Genomic DNA, 26,336 nt, shown 5'->3' on the forward strand with positions numbered 1-26,336 from the left:
GCCACCGGGGCCGGCTTTGGAGGAAGGACTACACTCCATCAGGAGTGGTAAAAACTAATATTTCTAACATGCTCTTCATTTTAGCTGTTGTAAATCCTTTTGGGTCTCAACATCGGCGACATGCCACTCGTATTAATTTAGCAGATTTTTTTGTTTGACAAAAATCTAATGAACGCACGACTACTTATTGGGAAAACTGTTTTTGTAGAGATTTAACCATCACATTATCAATGGTGTGAGGGAGGGGGTACCTCATGCCAACATTTTCAAGATCTGTAATTTAGTCAGTTATTTTGCAACTTCGAACAAAAATTCTTATTCATTTTAATGAATTCTTGTGGCAAATCCCATAGATGCTTAAAATCTTCAGTTAAATTTAACCCAAAATTTAAGTCTTAGTTGCAGATGTCACATTCGCTAGTGAATCTCAGATTCAACATTTTCAGGTTCAGGACCTTGTTTACAAATCAACATCTCTTTACAAAGAATGTTGTAGTAAAACTAAACAACAATTACCAATTTTTATTTTTTTACGATCAGAACTAAGTACCCTCTTTCATTCCCTGTGGTAGTGAACGCTATCGAAAGTGTATTGATATTGCTAATAGCGTACTAAAAGATATTTTCATGTTCTAGATCCTACCAACACATCAGTAACTCTTTAAAAAGTGGGTTGTTAATATAAGTCCACTACAATTAACGATTTTTTTTAATTCTTTTTTTTGGTAGGCGTAAAGTAAGACCCCATCGTTCGCTCTTGGTAATGGACGTTATGGCTAACAACGGAAGATACAATACACACCTTATTGGCAAGCATGGCTGTTGCTGGCGAAGAAAGCGATGTGGTTTCAGGTGTGAGTCCGACACTGCAGCTGCAAGCTGGCGAGCCTCTGCCGTGGCCGCCGTCTCCACAGACTTATATACAAGAGCGGCATGAACGCTCCATTAACACCTGCTCTGACGCAGACCAGCCAGGCACAATAACACAGCTGACATCATACCGCATACGTGGCCAGTGGCGAACTTGAGGCCATGTACGGAAACCTCACGTTTGACGCACTACAGATACACACTATTTGCAGACTTCTAAGAATTCTTGAAGAGGCTGGATAGTATCTGCCTAAGGCAACCGCAGTTCATGTTAGCTCTCACCAGACCTATGCAACAGATCACACTATACAGTACCACCAACTCTGTTCTTACAAACAGTAACGAGAATCAGTATGCTTCTGTCAGCAATAAAAACAGATTACAGTACAAAATGTGACATAGCCATCGTTGAATGTTGAAGTTGCACACGCTTTGATGAAACATTTCTTTCACGATTCGAGTACTTGCAGTTAACTGTAACGATCGTAGTATGTGGTTAGAGAGTCGTGTTATAAGTGATGACTGGAGGAAAGGAGGAGGGAAATTTAAGTTTCGAAGTCCCGTCGATGACGATGTACTAGAGACGGAAAACATGCTTGGTGGGTGGTAAGGACAGCAAGAGAAATCGCTCGCGTCCTGTTCACATGACCTGTGCCAACACTTGCCTTAGTTTAAGGAAGCAACGGGAAGCCTATACGAGTATAGCTGGACGGTAATTTCAACCACTTCGTGACACTTTTAGAAACAAGTTAACTACCTGCGAACATCATAGCAGCCGTCACACATTTTTAAATCAGTCTTCTGCCGGGCGATTGTACCAGTTCCGTCGCCTCGAAAACGTAAATGAAATGGGTGAAAACAGACGTCTACGTGATACACGATTATTTTTCAGGGTCAAGCCTCTTCTGGATGGTATGATGCCACCCGCCATGAATGGCTGTATGTGCCAGCCTCTTCATCTCATATCTCTTTCACCCTACTTTATCAGTTAGTTGTTGCATGTTTTTCAATCTCTGACTTCTGCAGCTTTTATCTTCTACACCTCCCTATATTGACATGAAAGTTACTCCCTGACGTCTTAACAAATATTCTATTATCCTGACCTTTCTTCTTATCATCCTATCCTTTCATCTTAGCAATTTTTTTTCACATGTTCCTTTCCTCTTATTTTCTGCGTAGAAATTTCATCTCAGCCCCCCTAATTTTCAACATCCATCTAAAGACCGCTTGGAATTTATACTTTTGCGGTTTTCCCACAGTCCATAGTTCGCTAGCATGGTACGTCTGCATTCCAAAAGTTCTTCATCAAGAACACTTCTTTTCCCACGTTCCTACAGTCCACATCATTCTGTGTTCCTAACCTACATTTTCAGAAATGTCTTCCTTTAATTAAATGCTCAGTTTGATTTAATAGACTTCTATTTGGCCAGGGATACTCTCTTTGTCTATGGTATGCATATGATTCGATCATCGTAGTTTGTTTCGAAGGTAGTATAATTTCTTCACTTCGTCTACGTGTTACCTAATTTTGATGTTAAGTTTATTGCTTATCTTATTTCTGCTATGTCTCATTACTTTCGTCTTCCTTTAGTTTATTCTCAGTCCCTGATGTGTGCCCATTTCACTGTTCATTCAGTTCAACAGGACCTCTATTTCCTTATCACTTTCACAGATGAGCACAGTGTCGTCATCGAATCTTATTATTGACATCTTTCCACACTGAATTTTGATGCGTCTCTTGAACTTTTCTTTTATTTCCGCCATTACTTATCGATGTACAGATTAAACAGTAGTGCCCAAAGACTACAGCCCTCTCTTATGCCCTTAGTAATCCAAGCACTTCGGTCTTGGTTATCCACCCTTATTGTTCCCACTTGGTTTAGGGGCATATTGTGTACTACGTGCCATTCCTTATAGTTTACTCCTTTCCTCATTTAACAGTTCTTCAGTTTTCTTTTCCATTCATCATTGTTGTCAGCTATTTGAGTGCTTCCGACTTTAACCTGACTGTGCGGTAGTTCTCTTAATATATGCCCTTGCTATGTTTGAGGTTGTGTGTATGATATTTTTCCGAAAGTTTATTTCCAGACTCATAGATTCTACGCGTCAACATGAATAGTCCTTTGGTTGACACCTTCCCCAATGATTTTACAAGTTCCGATGGAATGTTATCAATCCCTTCTACCTTATGTCAACGCAAGTAGTCGAAAGCTCTGATAAACTTTGACTGCAATATTGGATCCCCTATTTCGCCTCGCGATTCGTCTTCTATTACGTCAACTGACAAGTCCTTCCGCTAGTATAGGCCTTCAGTGTACTCTTTCCAGCTATCCGCTCTTTCCTCTGCGTGTAACGGTGGAATTACAACTGCACTCTTAATGTTGAAGCTTCTACTTTCAATTTCATTGAACGTGGCTTTGAATTTTCTACATGCTTTCTTTCCAAAGACCATTTGTTTTTCAAGTTCTTCACATTTTCCTGTGGCCACTTCGTCTTGTTCCCTAGTCTTCGTATTTATTTCATACAGAAGTGACTTATATTGTAGTATTCCTGACTTATCTTGAATATTTTTGTGCTTGTTTCTTTCGTCGAGTAATTGTTATCCTAAGTTTTTTGGCTGGCTCTGAGCACTATGCGAATTATCATCTAAGGTCATCAGTCCCCTAGAACTTAGAACTACTTAAACCTAACCAACCTAAGGACATAACATACATCCATGCCCGAGGCAGGATTCGAGCCTGCGACCGTAGCGGTAGCGTGGTCCCAAACTGTAGCGCCTAGAACCGCTCGGTCACAGCGGCCGGCTAAGTTTTTTGGCAGTTAGCATGTTTGTACCTATATTTGTCTGTCCCAATCCTGTGTCGCACTTTTCATACATGTTCATTCCCCGCAGTATTTACAACCTTAGAGAATTCCAAATTCATCTCATTACTCATCAGTACTATATTGTCCCAGTTCCTTTCTCACTAATGCTTCAGGAAGATTCTCTTAAATTTCCGTCAACTGTTCATCATAACTAAATTGTGGCCCGAGTTCGTATCTTCTCCGGGACACGCCTTAAAATTCAGTATCTGGCTTGGGAATCTCTGTCTGATCACACATAACCCAGCTGGAATCCTCTCGTGTCTCTTGTTTATTGCCAAGTACGCCCCTCCTCTTGCTATTTTTGAAAAGTGTATTCGTCATTATTAATCATAATATATTGCAAAACTCGATTACTGTTTCTCCTCTCTCATTTCTGCTACCCATATATTCCCGTGACTGCCTTCTGTTCCTTCCCCTACTACAGCATCCATACACCCAAGATTGTTACATTTTCATTTCTCTTTACATGGTGAATTATCCGTTCAGAGTCTTCGTACACTTTTTGTATCTCTCCGCTTTCTGCTTACGACTTCTGCATGTATACCTAGTATGTTGTTCCTGACGTTGGTTTACTGTCAGTTCTGATTAAGACTGTCCTATCACTAAACTGATCACAATAACTCACTCTCTGACTGACCTTTCTATTCATAACGAATCCTACTCTCAGTATAGCACTTTCTGCTTCTGTTGACGCTACCCTATATTTTCCTGACCATAAATCTTTGTCTACTTTCCATTTAACATCATTGACCTACCGCTATATTTAGATTATGTAGTTGTTTCCCTTTTCATATTTTCTTCTACTACCATGTTTAAACATCTGGCATTCCACGCTTTTCTCGTAGAATGTTACACTTTATTTTGTTACCCAGTGTTTTTCCCACTGTTACCTGCCTCTTAGCAGTCCCCTCCCGGAGATCCGAACGGGGGACTAATCCGGGACCTTTTTCCAATGGAGATATCATCGTGACAATTTCCCACTGTCCAAACCATTAGTAAGGACTGATACATTATCTAGCGGAGAAATCATGTTCAGTCACAAATAACATAGATTTTCTACGCTAATCTTCGTTAGTTCACTATGTCTTGCGGTAGCCATCGTCAGATAGATTTAGTTTAGTTCTTGGTTTGGATTTGTGACGTGTCTGTGTCTAATGTTTTGGAAGACGGCACTGAAAAAGAAATTTACATGTCACAATGAATGCTTAAGAACAGAAACTCTCGCTAAATGCTGCCATATCGCATCAGTGTGTTTGTAAATACATATTTTAAAACCCTAGACTGATCCTCTTACGAGACATAGATGTTAGATAACTGTACATGTTAACAGAATCATATCCATCTAATCACGAATGGAGATTAACTCCAGCCTGAAACTGATGTTATGTACGCTGCTTATCTGCCGCAGCTTCGCAAAAATCGGTCCATCACGAAGAAAAAATTTTAGTGATTTGATTACTTTTTTATAATTTTTATTCTATGGGTATTACAAAAGGTCAGAGGCAATAAGTGACAGAATAATAATTGTAGATGCAGCGTTTGTTATCAATAACTATAAAACGACGTGAATATTCTATTTATAGCATCCGCTGACACTCTGAATTTTTGGCGAATTTGTTGTAACGCATCGGACTTTCGCTACGACCAGATGAAACTATTAATCTGAACGTTACTGTATGCGATCCTGACTGAATAAAAACATCTTTAAACCAATATATACCTCCGGGTGTATATTTTAGGCGGGTTTCTCCTCTTACCTTTCTTTTCCTGACTTACTAACTCCTTAATTCATTCGTTTTCTAAACTTTCTAATACTAATCTGTGGCGCCAGTGTTGAAACATTTCGATGTTTTTCGTCTGCAGGTTCCACTTGTCCACGCTTTATACACTTATAATACGGTGCTCGTTAGTTACGCTATAATAAAACTTTTCCCCCTATTTTATAAACACGATTGACACCATCATCGGCCTAGGTTCGAGTCCTCCCTCGGGTGTGTGTGTTTGTACTTAGGATAACTTAGGTTAAGTAGTGTGTAAGCATAGGGACTGATGGCCTTAGCAGTTAAGTCCCATAAGATTTCACACCCATCTGAACATTTTTGACACCACCAGAGCTATTTCTGGTACGGAAAGGTTTCCTCACTTGTACTGATACAGTTGTTCATTGCTTCAGAAATACTGCTTAATTCTACTTGCTCGATACTAGAACACCTTTACTTCTCCTACATCTGTCTCTTTCTGAACTAAGCAAATCTCCACTATCTGACCGAGCGAGATGGTGCAATGGTTACCACACTGGAATCGCATTCGGAAGGACAACTGTTGAAACCCGCGTCCGGCCATCCTGGTTTAGGTTTCCGTAATTTCTCTAAATCGCTTCATGAAAGTATGGCAAAATGCAGGATTGCTAAGTAGGGCACATGGGCTGCTGGAGTGGAATGCTGACCCCATTTCAGGATACAAAAATTTATTTTCACCACATTAATTAAAACAGAGCACTATATGTAAAACATTCTCGGTATTCTTCTGGATAAAATCTCGAGCTTTCCGACCGCTGTGCAGAACACCAACGTCATATTAAAGATAGAGAACTGGAGAAATTGGCAGTTGTGGAGCACAGCCTCACGAACAAACATAAAATATTGTTCGATGAAACAAAAGTTTTGTCCCATGCCTCTACGTATTGGGTTTCTGTTATTAAAGAGGCTGTTGAAATAATAATGTGCCAAAAGAACTTTAACCGCGATAGCGGATACCATCTGATCTGTGCATGGAAACGAGCGCTTGATGCAGAGAAGCAGCAGAGACGTTCCTTCCAAGGTTTACGTTCCAACGGAAGTGGTGGCGCCACCGGCGCACACAGTGACATCGTCTGTGACAGCAGTACATAATCGCCGACCAATCAGAAGCCGACCAATCAGAAGCCGCCCACGAGCTATAAAAAAGGCTACCACAGCAGCAGTGAAGGAAGTCAGCTCCTGACGATGACGATGGAGGTAATCGTCGAAAGCTCGAGATTTTATCGAGAACTGACGCGGCAAGAATACCGAGAATGTTTTACATGTAAGTGCCGTCGCGAAAAACTTCGTTCCCTAAACAGAGCACTGGTAACAACACAATGATTAATTAGCATTTGCAAATTGCGGTGATCTACACCGATTATTAAATTGCATAAAAACAACGAGAATAACTCAAGCAATTTTAAAAGGAAAACAGCCTTAGGGCCCCAACCTTAAATTAATAAAAAAAATACTTAACACAAATATTACCTTAACATCACTGCAGATCTGAGCTCAATTATCAGACCTTGTGAATATGACAAATAACAATTTTTAAAAGCTATTAATTTTCAAAAATACTCAAGTAGCAAGATCTCATAAATACGTGAATTAACCATTATGGAAAAAATTCGGCAATATGATGCTATGATAGCCTGAAAGATCTATACAGCAATCAGCACATTCTCCACGTTCGGCGTTTACATCGGCCGCGCGTCTGAATTTCGTGCTCGAGAGCCCAAGTGACAACAACAGGCAGGAGGGCCTGCGCACACCAATAACGGCTTCTAGAACACACCAACCCAGTATTAATACACAGTTCACTAAAATACCAAAACCAACAGCCAAGCACTTGGCAGCGCCAAATGCAGGAAGAGATGTTAAACGTTATAGTGTGACAACTGCAGTTACTATTAACGCAATAGTTCATTAAACAGTCTCCAATGACGTGAAATTTCACTTGATAAATTTATGAACCACAACTAGCTCAAGGTGACAATGACCAGACAATCCGCACACAACTTTAAATACAAAAGCACCGTTTGACGCCGCAACATTGTTACTATTATAGTTGCCAACAAGGAAGAAGTTTGCAATTTCAATATAAATTAGCAGTCTGAAGTTTTATACAGAGAATAGCCTTTGATTCATAAAATTGACCACGTAACATACTAACAATAAGAATATTAACAATAATAAAAATAATAATAATAATAATAAAAGGAACCGCCGAATATCGGCCACACTTGTAATTCGAGATAAATGAAACGGTATCAGGGCACAACGCAGGTGCATGGACTTGCAATATCAAGTATCCCGGACCCACGTCCAAGTGGTTTAAGGAATGACTAGCGAAAATCAAAGTGGTTACACAGAGCAATCACTTCTGAAAGTTGCACCACAAAATAACTCACCATTTAAAGTTAGTTCAGGAGCTCGCTGTTAACATGCACGACAGGGTAAACTCAAGCGCTCTGCTCAGGATTAAAGATAAAAGGGATCTTAAACAGAGCCTATGTTGAACGGTCACTGCTTCCGCGCTCCAGTTCCGCTCGCCACCAGACCCAGGCGCCGAAAGTCAACACGATGCGTCCTCGCAGTACACCAAGCGGCGACTGACTACTCGAGATGCCCCGTGCGCTGTCTTCCCTCTGTCACTGCCGCCGACCGAGTCTCCGTCACTGCCCCCTACCGAATCTCACCTCGCGAGCCGCGGCCTGATTTTGGAGACATTCCGTTTGTCCATTAAGACCATATTTGTGGAGAACGAAGCCCATCTTCTGAAGGTGAAGGTATTGTGTTCCCTAACTCAGGATACAATCATTGCAATTGCTTCCTGCTGATGCATATTGCCAATGTGGCTGAGGGCTAGCTTAAGACTGCATTTCAAAAGACTGGCTTCACCTACTTTGCCACTGGCTATGCACAGAGTGACATTGTTAACCGTGCATGTGAATGATTTGTTTTAAATTCATGTATTTATTTGTACTGAAACTGATGGATGTCTTGGGGTTTCTTTTGAAATATTGGCCACGTCGCAGGTTCGAATCCTGCCTCGGGCATGGATGTGTGTGATGTCCTTAGGTTAGTTAGGTTTAAGTAGTTCTAAGTTCTAGGGGACTGATGACCACAGCAGTTAAGTCCCATAGTGCTCAGAGCCATTTGAACCAATAGTCCCCATTCAGATACCGGGGAAGGGATTGCTATGGGTAAGGTAACCATGAAAAGAATTGAATAACCGCGAAAGGATAACTTTCTACGAGTCGGAGCGTGGAATGTAAGAAGTTTGACCGTGCTAGGCAAAGTAGAAAATCTGAAAAGGGAAATGTCAAGGCTCAACCTAGGTGCAGTGGGGGTCAGTGATGTGAAATTGAAAGAAGACAAGATTTTCTGATCAGGGTAATATCAACAGCAGCAGATTCGTTATGAATAGGAAGGTACGGCTGAGAGTCAGTTACTGTGAATAGTTCAGTGATAGGGTTGTTCTTATAACTGCCAGACAGCAAACCAACACCGACAAATACAGCCCACGTACACATGCCGACGCCGCAAGAGGATAATGAAGAGATTGACAAAGTATATAAGGGTATCTAACGGCTAATTCAGTTCGTAAAGAGAGATAAAAATCTAATAGTCATAGGAGATTGGAATGCAGTTGTAGGGGAAGGAACAGAAGAAAGGGTTAAGGCGAATTTGGGCTTGTTAGGAGGAATGAGAGAAAAGAAAGACTAATTGAGCTCTGCAATAAATTTCAGCTATTAGTACCGAATACTCTGTTCAAGAATGACAAGAGGAGAAGGCATACTTGTAAACTGCCTAGGGATACCGGAAGATTTCAGTTCGAGTACATCATGAAGAGGCACAATTTCCAAATCAGATACTGGATATTAAGACGTTCACAGATGCAGGTATAAACTCGGATCGCAGTTTAGTAGTGATGGAGAGTAAGCTGAAGTTCAAAAGACCAATAAAGAATAATTAGTGTGAAAGTAGTGGGATACGGAAGTATTAAGGAATGAGTAGATATTCTTGAAGTTCTCTAAGGCTATAGATACTGCGATAAGCATTAGCTCAGTAGGAAGTACAGTTGAAGCGGAATGGACACCTTTAAAAAGGGCAATCACTGAAGTTGAAAGAAAAACGTAGGTACAGAGGAGATAACTGCGAAGAACCATAGATAAACAAGAAATAATTCAGCTTATCGATGAACGAAGCAACTATAAAAATGTTCAGGGCAATCCAGAAAAATGGAAGTATAAGTCATTTAGGAATGAAATAAATAGGAAGCGCAGTGAAGCTAGGGCGAAATGGCTGCACGAGAAATGTGAAGAAACAGAAAAAAATTTATCGGAAGGACTGACTCCGAATATAGAAAAATCAAAACAACGTTCGGTGAAATTAAAAGTAAAGGCGGTACTGTCTCATTAAGCTATAAGAGAAGAAACAATATTCGACATAGAAGAGATAGGATATCCAGTATTAGAATCATAATTAAAAAGAGCTTTGGGAGATTTACGGTTGAATAAGGTAGAATGGATGGATACAATTCCATCATATTTTCTAAAATCATTGTGCGAAGTGGCAACAGAACGACTGTTCAAGCTGGTGTGTAGAAATTATGTGCCTGGCGATATACCGTCTCGCTTTCTGAAAAACGTCATCCACGCAACTCCAACATTACAAGAGCCGCGCAATCAGCTCAACAGCTCTTGCATCCTAGTTGCCGACAAGAATAATATACAGAAGAACGGAAATGAGAACTGAGGACTGTTTAAGGTGAAATAATTAAAAAAGTTCCAGTACCCCAGTCCGACCAACGTTTTCAAAGTTCCTTATTTGGTCATCAGTCGAATGCCGGAACTGTAAATCTTCTCCCGTAATTGGCATTCCCCAAACCTCACTACCAGCATCTTGTGATATTGGGCTGAAGACGATGAAGTTCTACAACAATCTTCCATGCTCTCTAGAGGTGGGATTGAATGGTAAACAAAAGTAAAGAACTAGTTCCCATTTTTATGTCCCGCGACATATCTTGGGGGTTTTATCTTTAAGTACATTATTTAGTAATCTATGCTTTATTTTACCGCTGGTACGCCTAAAAATAATGCAGCTTCACATTGTATTTAGACGTTCTGTTAGCTGTACATTTATCTATTAACAGTGCTAACGTATTTTACTGATACCATTGATTTGTGTGTGAAATCTTATTGGACTTAACTGCTAAGGTCATCAGTCCCTAAGCTTACACACTACTTAACCTAAACTATCCTAAGGACAAACACACACATCCATGCCCGAGGGAGGACTCGAACCTCTGCCGGCATCAGCCGCACAGTCCATGACTGCAGCGCCTTAGACCGCTCGGCTAATCCCGCGCGGCGATACCATTGATTGATAATGTTACTAGCGAAATATGAATAACCATTAGTCTCGAAATAATACCGATTATCTGTGATCTTCAGGCCCATGAGACACTTTTAAATACATTTTATTGAAAAAATGAAATGAGCGTATGGCATTGTTGCCCGAGAGGCCCCATCCGGGGAAGTTCGGGCGCCAAGTGCAAGCCTTATTTCAGTCGACGCCACGCTGGGCGACTAGCGTGCCGGCGATGACGTGAAATGATGAAGACAACACAACACTCAGTCCACGAGTGAAGAAAATCTCCAACCCGGCCACGAATCGAACCCGGACCAGCTTGCATGGGAGGCAAGCACGTTACCACCCAGCTAAGCAGGCGGACTTTATTGAAAATCAGACACGACGTGGTTTGGCATAATATTCCACTGCCTCTGTAGATTATTTCGTGGCTATTCAGTGTCGGTTTTCAGTAAGGTTCTTGTGATTGTATCAGTTATTAGATGGCACTTTAATTTGACTCTTTTGCTGTCTTCAGAGGAAGGAAAGAAAATTAGAGTTTAACGTTCTGTCGACGGTGTAGTCATTAGAGACGGGACATAAGCCCCAATTATAAAAGAACGAGTAAGGAAAAAATCTCGACCTTTTCAAAGGAACCATTCCGGCATATGCCGGGAGGGATTTAGGGAAAACACGAAAAACCTAAATCTGGATGGCCGAACAGGGAACGGAACCGTTGTCGTTCCGAAGGCGACTCCACGACGCTCGATTACTTTTTCTTCATGCCTAATGAAGAGGACCCACTTCGCAGATATATGTTATTATGGTCACTGGAGGTACGACCCGACAAATTCCCATCAAAGCGTCCTACATATGTCCAACACAGGAAAATACATTGATAACAACAGCTTACGACCCGACATCTCTCAAGGTACGCTAAATTCCAATGATCTATTGCTTTGGCTGACAATACAATACTACTCATACGCTGTCATGTTGTCAACACTTATTCATAGTGTCGTGTCTTAATCCATGTGTCATTTAAATAAACCGTTGACCATTTAAATTTCACTTTTTGCAAAACTCAAATATTAACATGATCTCTCTTTATAAAACGTATCCATAGATAGTTCCTCAAATATTAACACGATCACTCTTTAACAAACGTATCCATAGATAGTTCCTATTGTAATCCTAGAGGGCAGTTCTGCTCGTCAAAAGTGCGTCATTATAAGCATATGGATCGCTGTATCTTCATCGTAAGCATATCACATTTCATACTACATCAAAATGCAGAATAGTTTCTCGCAGAGTAATATAATATTCAATTCTTCGTAGAATCTCAGAAGTTGCCCTGCATAATGGCACGTTCACGCCTGCCTTCAATGGAATATTCTCGTTGAGACTGGGTACCGTTTGTACTCATGTGGTAAAACGAATTGTTACCCTGATGGCGTAGGTTGGTGTTAATAACTTCTGTTCCCAAATGACGAAACAATAGTGTCTCATACTGTGACGAATACGTAGGAGTGCGTACTTGGGTGGCCTTATCTGTTTCCTCAGTTGTGTCTCGTTCGAGTAGTTCGTATTCAGTTACTTGAAAAACGTTTTACATGGAAAAAGGGGCATCAGTAGAGACGTGAGTACAAGTCTAGGAGCGGTGTGCCTTCCCTAGTGCAGTGACAGATAGTTACTGTCCATTACCTCCCCAAAAAGAAAGGAAAAAGAAAAACGCTAGCGCGTTATCACCAGTCACTACTCCTGGCAGAGACGTCCCAATGGCTGTAGTAAGGATAGTAAGAAGTTCGGTAGCGTTAATAACCAGTGAGTCTTCAATACGGCCATAGATCAGGAATTCTTATACACTTATTTATTTATTCCATTCCATTGTAGCCTCTTGCCTATAATTTAAACGCAGGCTGTATTGATTCTTACAGAAATTACTCAATATACGTTAATGCTTTATTTTATCCCACACAATATTATCTCCCATCAACACAACTATTTCGACTTTAATAATGATTATAATTAAAAAAACTGCTTCCACTATGAATAAAAACTATACCTATACTGACGTCCTACACTGGATGTTCTCGCTGATTCACCAGGGCGACAGACGTTCTCACAAATGCGAATAGTAAGCAGCCATTCCACACAGCCGATATCCGACTCTTGAACTGTGTACATACGAATGAAATATTGGTCCTCTTCTAAAGGACTTTATGCATCATGCGACTGCAGCCACATTCACACAACAGCATAGTCATCAGGTCACACACACACACACACACACACACACACACACACGCATACGTATATACATATAGAAGAAAGTATAAGTGAGAGAGGGGAGAGAGAGCTACTCATGGAGGGGGCAGGAAATTGGAACCGCGGTGGCGTTGTAGGTAGTAATTCCATTAGTGCATGAAATATTGTTCGCTGCTTTCCATTAGGAAGCACATATTTGCCAGTGGTTATTCGCTTGTGTAAATGGAAACAGATTGCAGACAAACTTACCACAGACCACCATTAACACGTTTTCACATATAAAGGAATGAGACAACCTTACTGATTACATGAATGAAAAATATATGTTACGTGCTAACGCTGTTACGGGAAATGAAGAATTTGTGTCTCTCCAAGTGACAAGTCGGCAGCTCGTGGTCTCGCTGTCGTATTCCCGCTTACCGAGCACCCGAGATGGTGTCTCGGGTTCGATTCCCGGCGGGGTCGGGGATTTTCTTCTGCCCCGAGATGACTGGGTGTTTGTGTTGTCTTCATCATTTCATCAACATTCATACAAGTGGCGAGATTGGACTGAGCAAAGGTTGGGAATTTGTACGGGCGCTGATAACCGCGCAGTTCAGCGCCCCGCAAACCAAACATCATCATCATCCAAGTGACAAAACAGCAATACTAATACAGTATTACGGACTCGCAGAATTCCTATATTTCAGCATATTCATTTTGGTGGCTTTGTTTTCCTCAACGAAACCTCTTATGCACAATGACAAAACGCTCGAAACAGTCGAATTTTCTCCTTTCTATATAAGGGTTTGACGACAGAAACAGTTGTCCATCGTCTTGCGAAACCCTTATTAGGGACTCTACTACGAGTTAATTTCTCCAAACAGATGTATGGAATATACACTGACGAAAAAACTCGCAACACCAAGAAGAAGTTGTGTGACAAAAACGAAAATTAGTAGACGTGTTTATACATCCGAAAGGTGATGTCCTCTCAGATATCGCGCGAGCCGCATAAGCCGCGGTTACACCGGCTATTATCGTACCTGCGTTTCGCATTTGCAGTAGTTTATCTCGCGGTTACGTTAACTTGTGATCTTGCACCACTAAGAAAATGCAAATCAGGTTTCCTTTGAATACACGCTGTAACGGACGTATCTTTAGTTATCTTTGAGATTGGACGTGGTGAGTTGATGTTAGTCAAGAATGTCTTTAAGGCGAAAAAGACGCCATTATCAGTACCTCAGTGAGTTTGAACGAGGTCGTGTAATACGACTAGGAGAGGCTGAATGTTCCTTCTGCGATATTTTAGAAATACTTGATAGGTACAGCATTAAACGTGCCTCAATTGACGGACCAAGTCCAACAGGCTTCGAGTTCCATGCCACAAACTGACATCCGGCATGTGTACAGCGTAATGGATGATGTTTTCACGCTTGCTTTCAACATTCTGGCGGTTACACCGGCTATTATCGTACCATCTTTTCGCATTTTCAATAGTTTATCTCGCGGTTACGTTAACTTGTGATCTTGCAATGTTATATTACTTAGGTATGTTATCCAGACAAATGTATTCCTTAAATTCTATAGCTCCACATTAATTTATTTCTGGTGCTACGAAATTTTTTTAGAGTGTGTTTGTTTGTGAAAACTTCTAATCAGAGTTGGGTGCGCCTAGAAGTTTCCCACGAACCAGAATTGGTTGTAAAGATGGGTTGAATTTGACGACAACGTAAGTTCAATCCAGCATGGTCGTGGATGTCATCTCCGTCGTAAAAAAATTAAAAAATGCAGTTACTTGGCAATCCTTTTCTGTCAGTAATTCGTGAGATGAACGTACATAGCAAATTTTTAGAGTCTCACAGTTTGCAAATGAATCGTACGTGCTTGTCAGATTTGCCTGTGCCGTATACTCTAATTGGCATTATTTTAAATTCTGCGCTGTCAATTTTTCTTCAGTGCAAAAGATTGTTCTACATTGAACTGATAACTGAAACAAATAAATAGTTAATTCTCTTCCACTACCATTCTCCCCAACCCCCCTCTCCCCAAAATCGGTCATTATAACAAATAGCTTTAAGGGGCGTGAGAACGGAACATTTTTCTCACATTTTCGGATTTTTGTCTCATTATAAAATTTGCAACTTGCAGTAGTTTATCTCGCGGTTACGTTAACTTGTGATCTTGCACCACTAAGAAAATGCAAATCAGGTTTCCTTTGAATAAAGATGTATTTATATCACTTATAAACTCACATGGGAAGTATTTTATTTTATTTTTTTAAATATAGTCTACACGGGCTCAAAATGTTAAAATTTTTAGTGCATTACTTCAAGATCTAATAAAATTGGTAATTTTTATATAGAAGGCTGTAGATTGCTGTGTTATAAAGGTTAACAGAGTTGGTCATGTACAGAAGGAGATGGGGACCAGGTCGTGGAAGCTAAAACCAAGTTTGAGAGGCAAGAAACTTTCTGATGGTAAAACCATAAGAGGCAGGCTGACAGAAAAAATGATTGATGAATTACAGAAGTATTACGGGATGGCCATTAGAAATAATACTGAGGATTTGTTGAAAATGAAGCAGGCAGTATGGGCTACGTTCTTCCACAGACTTTCAACTCATGAAAAACCAGTGCACCACCTTTGGACCTGATTCATGGTGCAATTACCACAATGCCCATTACTCAAACAGTTCATACAGCCATAAACATTGCATCCCAGCAGCAGTCATGGATATCATAAAACCTATTTACAGAGACTTGGCAAATCTTGAATTACTGAAGAAGTGCCGGTATGGTGAGTCTCAAAATCGTAATGAGTCGTTCAATTATCTTATATGGGCACGCTTACGAAAAACTGTTTTTGTTGGAATGAAGACACTAATGTGAGGGTTCAGTGATGCTGTTATTGCTTTCAATGATGGCAACATTGGTAGTGTGAAAATGCTACAGTATATGGGAATTAACCCTGGAGCAAAATGCATCAGAGAACTTGAAAGAATGGACGAGGTTCGCATTGATAAAGCAGAGTATGCAGCACGGTTGGCCACTAAGGAGTCCAGAAAGATAAAAAAATAAAAAATTTGGAAAAAGATCAAGAGGATGATACACAGTATAGTGTAGGGTGCTTCTGAGTGACTAAAATAAAAAAATTAAGCACATATTGAGTTGTTGTTGTTGTTGTGGTCTTCAGTCCTGAGACTGGTTCGATGCAGATCTCCATGCTACTCTATCCTGTGCAACCTTTTTCATCTCCCAGTACCTACTGCAACCTACATCCTTCTAATCTGCTTAGTGTATTCATCTCTTGGTCTCCCTCTACGATTTTTACCCTCCACACTGCCCTCCAATACTAAATTGGTGATCCCTTGATGCCTCAGAACATGTCCTACCAACCGATCCCTTCTTCTGGTCAAGTTGTGCCACAAACTTCTCTTCTCCCCAATCCTATTCAATACTTCCTCATTAGTTATGTGATCTACCCATCTAATCTTCAGCATTCTTCTGTAGCACCACATTTCGAAAGCTTCTATTCTCTTCTTGTCCAAACTATTTATCGTCCATGTTTCACTTCCATACATGGCTACACTCCATACGAATACTTTCAGAAATGACTTCCTCACACTTAAATCAATACTGGATGTTAACAAATTTCTCTTCTTCTGAAACGCTTTCCTTGCCATTGCCAGCCTACATTTTATATCCTCTCTACTTCGACCATCATCAGTTATTTTGCTCCCCAAATAGCAAAAGTCCTTTAATACTTTAAGTGCCTCATTTCCTAATCTAATTCCCTCAGCATCACCCGACTTAATTAGACTACATTCCATTATCCTTGTTTTGATTTTGTCGATGTTCATCTTATATCCTCCTTTCAAGACACTGTCCATTCCATTCAACTGCTCTTCCAAGTCCTTTGCTGTCTCTGACAGAATTACAATGTCATCGGCGAACCTCAAAGTTTTTATTTCTTCTCCATGAATTTTAATACCTACTCCGAATTTTTCTTTTGTTTACTTTACTGCTTGCTCAATATACAGATTGAACAACATCGGGGAGAGGCTACAACCCTGTCTTACTCCCTTCCAAACCGCTGCTTCCCTTTCATGCCCCTCGACTCTTATAACTGCCATCTGGTTTCTGTACAAATTGTAAATAGCCTTTCGCTCCCTGTATTTTACCCCTGCCACCTTTAGAATTTGAAAGAGAGTATTCCAGTCAACATTGTCAAAAGCTTTCTCTAAGTCTACAAATTCTAGAAACGTAGGTTTGCCTTTCCTTAATCTTTCTTCTAAGATAAGTCGTAAGGTCAGTATTGCCTCACGTGTTCCAGTGTTTCTACAGAATCCAAACTGATCTTCCCCGAGGTTGGCTTCTACTAGTTCTTCCATTCGTCTGTAAAGAATTCGTGTTAGTATTTTGCAGCTGTGACTTATTAAGCTGATAGTTCGGTAATTTTCACATCTGTCAACACCTGCTTTCTTTGGGATTGGAATTATTATATTCTTCTTGAAGTCTGAGGGTATTTCGCCTGTTTCATACATCTTGCTCACCAGATGGTAGAGTTTTGTCAGGACTGGCTCTCCCACGGCCATCAGTAGTTCCAATGGAATATTGTCTACTCCGGGGGCCTTGTTTCGACTCAGGTCTTTCAGTGCTCTGTCAAACTCTTCACGCAGTATCATATCTCCCATTTCATCTTCATCTACATCCTCTTCCATTTCCATAATATTTTCCTCAAGTACATCGCCCTTGTATAGACCCTCTATATACTCCTTCCACCTTTCTGCTTTCCCTTCTTTGCTTAGAACTGGGTTTCCATCTGAGCTCTTGATATTTATACAAGTCGTTCTCTTATCTCCAAAGGTCTCTTTAATTTTCCTGTAGGCGGTATCTATCTTACCCCTAGTGAGATAGGCCTCTACATCCTTACATTTGTCCTCTAGCCATCCCTGCTTAGCCATTTTGCACTTCCTGTCGATCTCATTTTTGAGACGTTTGTATTCCTTTTTGCCTGTTTCACTTACTGCATTTTTATATTTTCTCCTTTCATCAATTAAATTCAATATTTCTTCTGTTACCCAAGGATTTCTACTAGCCCTCGTCTTTTTACCTACTTGATCCTCTGCTGCCTTCACTACTTCATCCCTCAAAGCTACCCATTCTTCTTCTACTGTATTTATTTCCCCCATTCCTGTCAATTGCTCCCTTATGCTCTCCCTGAATCTCTGTACAACCTCTGGTTCTTTTAGTTTATCCAGGTCCCATCTCCTTAAATTCCCACCTTTTTGCAGTTTCTTCAGTTTTAATCTACAGGTCATAACCAATAGATTGTGGTCAGAGTCCACATCTGCCCCTGGAAATGTCTTACAATTTAAAACCTGGTTCCTAAATCTGTGTCTTACCATTATATAATCTATCTGATACCTTTTAGTATCTCCAGGGTTCTTCCATGTATACAACCTTCTTTCATGATTCTTAAACCAAGTGTTAGTTATGATTACGTTGTGCTCTGTGCAAAATTCTACCAGGCGGCTTCCTCTTTCATTTCTGTCCCCCAATCCATATTCACCTACTATGTTTCCTTCTCTCCCTTTTCCTACACTCGAATTCCAGTCACCCATGACTATTAAATTTTCGTCTCCCTTCATAATCTGAATAATTTCTTTTATTTCATCATACATTTCTTCAATTTCTTCGTCATCTGCAGAGCTAGTTGGCATATAAACTTGTACTACTGTAGTAGGTGTGGGCTTCGTATCTATCTTGGCCACAATAATGCGTTCACTATGCTGTTTGTAGTAGCTTACCCGCATTCCTATTTTCCTATTCATTATTAAACCTACTCCTGCATTACCCCTATTTGATTTTGTGTTTATAACCCTGTAGTCACCTGACTAGAAGTCTTTTTCCTCCTGCCACCGAACTTCACTAATTCCCACTATATCTAACTTCAACCTATCCATTTCCCTTTTTAAATTTTCTAACCTACCTGCCCGATTAAGGGATCTGACATTCCACGCTCCGATCCGTAGAACGCCAGTTTTCTTTCTCCTGATAACGACATCCTCTTGAGTAGTCCCCGCCCGGACATCCGAATGGGGGACTATTTTACCTCCGGAATATTTTACCCAAGAGGACGCCATCATCATGTAATCATACAGTAAAGCTGCATGCCCTCGGGAAAAATTACGGCTGTAGTTTCCCCTTGCTTTCAGCCGTTCGCAGTACCAGCACACCAAGGCCGTTTTGGTTATTGTTACAAGGCCAGATCAGTCAATCATCCAGACTGTTGCCCCTGCAACTACTGAAAAGGCTGCTGCCCCTCTACAGGAACCACACGTTTGTCTGGCCTCTCAACAGATACCCCTCCGTTGTGGTTGCACCTACGGTACGGCTATCTGTATCGCTGAGGCACGCAAGCCTCCCCACCAACGGCAAGGTCCATGGTTCATGGGGGGGGGGGGGGGGGGGCATATTGAGTTACTGTCTTTTAAAACATTAGAAGCCATTCCTCAGCCGGCCATGGTGGCCGAGCGATTCTAGGCGTTACAGTCTGGAACCGCGCGACCGCTACGGTCGCAGGTTCGAATCCTGCCTCGGGCATGGATGTGTGTGATGTCCTTAGGTTAGTTATGTTTAAGTAGTTCTAAGTTCTAGGGGACTGACGACCTCAGATGTTAAGTTCCATAGTGCTCAGAGCCATTTGAACCCTAAATCTCAGAAAGCACTTCGAATATATTCAAATTTTCTGGGATTAATTACACACATATCCTGAGTCTACTGAACGAAAAGAAGAACATAACGTTATGTATAGTTACTTAGGATAACGCAAAAAAAACTACACAAAATTGTAACTGTGCAATTAAAAAATTATATTTCGGAAAGCACAGGCTGAAATGCATGACCCGTGCTCCAGCTCGCCTTCGTGTCATTGACAGGTTGGCATCGTATATTGTGATTGTTACCTCTCGTTTCTTAGTCTGTACGCTGGCGCCACTACGTTTGCTCGATTTCTCTGTCAGTGAGTGGCAGCAGCGGCGTCTATCGATAGCGAGTACTTTGGATCGACCTCTTGTTTTCCGGCTCGTGGTGTGTCAGGGCAGTTCGGTTGGGACAGATCACCCGTGAGTTCCGCACAGCCCCAGGACTCACCAGGACAGCTGGCAATACATTCACTATCCGATGGAAGGATGTGGTCGCGAGAGTGCACGACCACGTCAGGGACCGGATTCAGCTAGTTTAAGTTGAGCGGATCGTTAAATCCGAGTAGTGAAACCGTCACCATTGTGTGTGTGTCCGTCCGCCGAAGTGACCTCATGGTAACAAGCTGTTAGTTGGCGATTCATACTGAGACGTTTGCCTTGCTTCACTTGATCGAGAGCGATCATTGGTTGGTCGTTCGGTCAGTCGTCTCAACGGACGACGTGTATTTGGTCTTCTAACCGTTTCTGGGTTCTCTGTGTTTGTGTCTACTTGTAATTCGTCCTTGTTGCTCCACAGTGACTAGTTTTAGTATTGTTTGAGTAGTTTGCGGAATTGTTTTCGCGGACCCGTGTGTATCTAGTGTGGTTTTGAATGAGCAGTCATTTTAACGCTGTCTGCGTACTGGATTCGTGGAGTCCACTTGTTGTGATTACCTCGGATTACTCTTGCGTTTGAACATGTTCTCTTGTATAATGTTTGTCGTTTTACGATGTCAAGAGTGTAGTCCACCCGTCTGCCTGGTATGGATTATTCTATCGTTGTATCGGGCATCGGACGTTAGGTAGATTTTGCGAGAGTGTTGGTCTTGCGTTTAAACTGTGACTTCTTTGAGTTGCCATTCTGTTAAGTGTGTACAACACTGGGGTGCCTGTCTCACCTTACGTTTGAGGGACTTTCCCAGGTCAATCCTTGGAGCAATGTCTGCGGATCACTCTCTTCTTATTTGGTCAGATTGAGTTAATTATTTAAAAATAATATTTTGTTAAAATTATTCCTACTGCGGCCTTGAATTGCTTCTTAATAAGGCCTTTAGCCGTCAGCGTAGCTTACGTTACAGTCAGTAATTTTATGCCTGTTTTAAAATTTATTTTAGTACACCACTGGCCATTAAAATTACTACACCAAGAAGAAACGCCTGGGCATTGAGTCAAACAGAGCTTGGATGGCGTGTACGGGTACAGCTGCCCATGCAGCTTCAACACGATACCACAGTTCATCAAGAGTAGTGACTGGCGTATTGTGACGAGCCAGACGTTTTCAGTTGGTGAGAGATCTGGAGAATGTGCTGGTCAGGGCAGCAGCCGAACATTTTCTGTATCTAGAAAGGCCCGTACAGGACCTGCAACGTGCGATCGTGCATTATCCTGTTGAAATGTAGGGTTTCGCAGGGATCGAATGAAGGGTAGAGCCACGGGTCGTAACACATCTGAAATGTAACGCTCACTGTTCAAAGTGCCGTCAATGCGACCAAGAGGTGACCGAGACGTGTAACCAATGGCACCCATACCATCACGCCGGGTGATAGCCCAGTATGGCGATGACGAATACACACTTCCAATGTGCGTTCACCGCGATGTCGCCAAACACGGATGCGATCGGCATGATGCTGTAAACAGAACCTGGATTCATCCGAAAAAATGACGTTTTGGCATTCGTGCACCCAGGTTCGTCATTGAGTACACCATCACAGGCGCTGCTGTCTGTGATGCAGCGTAAAGGGTAACCGCAGCCACGGTCTCCGACTGATAGTCCATGCTGCTGCGAACGTCGTCGAACTGTTCGTGCAGATGGTTGTTGTCTTGCAAACTTCCCATCTGTTGACTCAGAGATCGAGACGTGGCTGCACGATCCTTTACAGCCATGCGGATAAGATGCCTGTCATCTCGACTGGTAGTGATACGAGGCCGTTGGGATCCCACACGGCGTTCCGCATTACCCTCCTCAACCGACCGATTCCATATTCTGCTACCAGTCATTGGATCTCGAGCAACGCGAGCACCAATGTCGCGATACGATAAACCGCAATCGCGATAGGCTACAATCTGACCTTTATCAAAGTCGGAAACGTGATGGTACTCATTTCTCCTCCTTACACGAGGCATCACAACAACGTTTCACCAGGCAACGCCGGTCAGCTGCTGTTTGTGTATGAGAAATGGCCAGTAGTGTATTTTCAACGTGTAATTGTCTTCCCGATTTGTAGTTCAGGCCTTCAGCCATTAATCGTTCTGTGGTATTGTTGTGGCCTTCAGCCTACAAATAATTTGAATTCTTTCTTAAAAAGGCCTTCAGCCGTCAGTGTAGTTTGTGTTACAGTCAATTCCTTTAAAATGATTGTTGAAAATTATTACCTTAAGTAGAGTGTATGTGTTTACTGTGCAACCAATGGTAACTGATTAGACCCTGTCCACACCTTCTCCTGCTTTTCCTAAGTCCCACGTTTCAATGCAATTATTGTAGTTCATTAGACTCAGAACATGCAGTTTAATGTCCTGTAAAATTTTCATGTCAGTGGCTACAGTGGTTCCTGAAATACACTGAGGCCAAGTCACTAAATGTAACATTGTCGAGACAGGGCGTTCCAACTCCCCTTAATGACACGAGAAATGTCTGTTTCTTAACATCGCGTCATTCACCAATTTAAAACGATTCCATTAAAAGTAATGAGAGTTTGCTTAGAGGACAGAAAACTGTACAACATACTTTTGACATGTGCGGAAAAGTTAAAAGACGTTGTTTACAAGTAGATGTTGCCTACGCCGGATAAAATGATGTGGGCAGAACATACTATACATTGTGAGTGTCAAATGCTGACTGCAACAGTGAAAGCGTATATCACAACTACAGCCATTACTTTGAAGACAGACGGTTAACAGTACACGCACTGGTTTGTCTGGAAACGATACCATGATAGCGGTACTTCCAGAGGGATGGACGGTGCTCATGATTTTGTCTTTTGCAGAAAACAAACAAATAACACAACAAAAAAGAAAAAAATATTTTCATGGCACCCAGTAAAATAATGATACAGAAGATTCAGCACAAAAGAAATTTATTTTATAAAATGTAAGGTAATAAATATTACAAAATATAAATACATATGAGGAGGAACTTTTTGTGAGCATTCTGATGATGTACATGCAGATGTAATAAATAATTTATGTGTAACAATGTGAGAGGATTGTTCGATGAGGATGATGACGAGACAGTGCGAAAGTCAGGAAGCAGAGGAGTCATGCACTAGCGACTGCCCTGCCGCCTGTACACGAACAGCGGTCTGAAGACGAGCGTCGCTGCAGCCGCCATGTCGCCTCCGGCTGTATCTGGGGCCTCGTCCTCGTAGTCCGTTACAGGCACCGCTCTGGGTCCACGCGGAAGGCCTTCGGCGGACTCTGAGGCGCGTCTGTCCAATGTCACAGTCAACGGGACCAGCAGCACCTGCTGGCGGTCTCCAGAAGGAAGCGCCTCGCACGCCAGAACCAGTAGGGTCGTCGTGAAGAACAGTACATTCATCTGTAGATTAAAACCAGACTGTGGTTACGCACAGAAGAATCCACCTGGGACCACACTAATGTTACCTGCTGTTTCGCAGATGAGCAAATATTTGTACTTATCAATCATTTAATGACTCATATGATAATACATAAATATAATCCCGATCATCATTTTCCAAAACTTCGCTTTCGTCTTGTAGCCGGCGCCGAATTTCTAAAGTGCCTTTAATCTCTGAGAATATTTGCTTCTCGCGATGAAAACACAAGAGAAGATATACAGTGGGACCAAAACATCCGTTAACTTTTGACAACACACTAATTCGCGAAATAATGTAGGTAGAGAGGTAAAAATTGACACACATGCATGAAATGACAAACGAACGACTACTGCACAGTAACATGGCTGTGACGTTGCATGAGAATCGTGTGTAAAATGAGTGGTGGTAAAAGACGATGTCAGAGCTTCCCTAATTGTGGACTTACCTGAAGTAACAAGTCTACCGCGAACGTCTGACCTTATTAGGTATGCTAAAAGACCGCAGTTTCTCACCATGCCTACCGATATGCAGTATCGTGCTGTTCACTGTAGTGTCCCGCGAGTACAGGTATTGTTGATAAATAATGGCTGACATGTTGCGAATTTGTTACAAAGAACATCATCTTTGCTAAAAATCAATTGTTATGCTAATTACTGCTTTTGTATCATTTCAAGCCTTATCTGTTGGTCATTTTTTGCACTTTTTTGGTTTGAATGAAACCCCAATGTCATTTCAAGCAAGTGTTTAAATTTTTACCTCTCTACCTACATTATTGCGTAAAGTATTGAATGTTACAATTATAACAGACTTTCTAGTCACCCTGTAATCGGCAGGTAGGCCAATGAAGATACAGCATCACCAGAGTTATACTATAATGAGACAGTGATTTCAAAGTCAGAGTGTAAGGTGTGGCCAGCAGCAGATGTAGACTCTGATCGCAGTATATTGCTGATGTGGAATAGATTGAGGTTTAAGACAATCGTCAAGAAGACTTAAAATACAAGTAAGTGCAGTACTTAAGTACTTTTGAGTAATGTTCGTTTGAAGTTATCTGAGGCTGTAGATATTACAGTACTGAATAATACAGTGAATAATAGTTCAAGTGAAGAGTAATGGACATCTATAAATTGGATCAGCACGGAAGTAAGGCGGAGAAATATAGATATGATAAAGATAAGTACAAAGAAAATTTAGGTAATAAAAGAAATACCGACGAAACAAGGAATAAAAAGCAAGACATCAAGGCAGAGTGTATAAACAATGTTAACGATGTATGTATCCTTGATGTCTTCTAGAAAAAAAGCAGTTCTGAGCAAACTACAAAGCAAGATTGAGAGAGAATATATACAACATACTACAAAACGAATTGAGGATAACAGAGATTTGGGAAATGTCTCATACATGAATCAATTCCAGTTTTCGAAGATTCTGCCCTACTGTTATGAGCCTTTCCACAATAAATTTCAATGTGTTCTCTTTCTGTTTCAAGTATTTGCTGATATTAATTCAATTAAGTACTACAGGCTTTCTATACGACATGTACATTGTGTTTGCTAAGACAACAAGTATCAGTACAGCTTCACCATTACTAATAGATTACTTGAATAAAACGTGATATATAACTCAATTATTACCGATTCATTACTGATTCACAGGAAATGAGAAAGTATTCCCAAAGGGGATATCTCATTCACTTCGCTCAGATCCAGATGAATCGAGCTTATACAATTTCTGCACTTTTCAACGCAATACGGAAACACTCTTCTCAAGAGCTATAGACGGGAGAACAAAAGTTGATCTATCACACCATACTCTTATTACAAATGAATCATCATAAATCACGTGAAGCACACAATATGAGCGAAATGAAGCATTGTTCTCATCACTAGAATATCTCAGAGTGGCCACAAGGAATTCCACATTCTTTGTTCGATTCAGTTCAGAGTGACTGAATTCAAACATATCCTTCCGTCTGCACTAAAGACACTTGTCTAGAGTGTTGAACATAAGTCCAAAACACACCGAAAGACTCATGTGCTACATACCTTAGTGGCAAGCATGGTGGTTGCTGGCGAAGAGTGCGACCGAGTATCGCGACACAGTCTGTAGCGGTTACTGCTGCTGGCAGCTTCTGCCGTGAGCAGTGAGTCCCCGCTCTTATATACCAGAGGCGCATGCATGGTGTGTTAGCACCTGTTCTGACGCGCCCTGTCAGAGCACAATAACAAAGCTGACGTAGGCCCGCCTACGTGACTAGGTGATCTGTGACCATATCAGGCAACGTCACGTAAGATGCAATACCTGTAGAGCCTTTCTAAGTGCGGAGCGAGCGAGATGGCGCAGATGTAAGAAAGTGGAGTCGCATTCCGGGAAACGGAGATTCAAATGTGCTCCGTATCTAATGACTTCATCATCGTCGGGACTTTAAAATCTAATCTTCCTTACTTTATTTCTAATATTGGGTGATCAGATCCAGTGGCATTAACGGCACTTGTGTGTGGTCTCGTGATGTTGTCAGGGAATTTAGGAACGGCATTGGAAATATCTCATTTCTTGGCTTACTATTCAGGACACAAATCATGGAAGTAATTACTAAGGCACTTTTAAGGACACTTTAATCCTTGTATGACGTATAAATCCTATTTGGTTGTTGTAGGTAGATTCGAATTTCGTTTACGATGTGAATGAAAAGGCATA

This window comes from Schistocerca piceifrons, chromosome 4, assembly GCF_021461385.2.
Source record: "Schistocerca piceifrons isolate TAMUIC-IGC-003096 chromosome 4, iqSchPice1.1, whole genome shotgun sequence".
NCBI lineage: Eukaryota > Metazoa > Arthropoda > Insecta > Orthoptera > Acrididae > Schistocerca > Schistocerca piceifrons.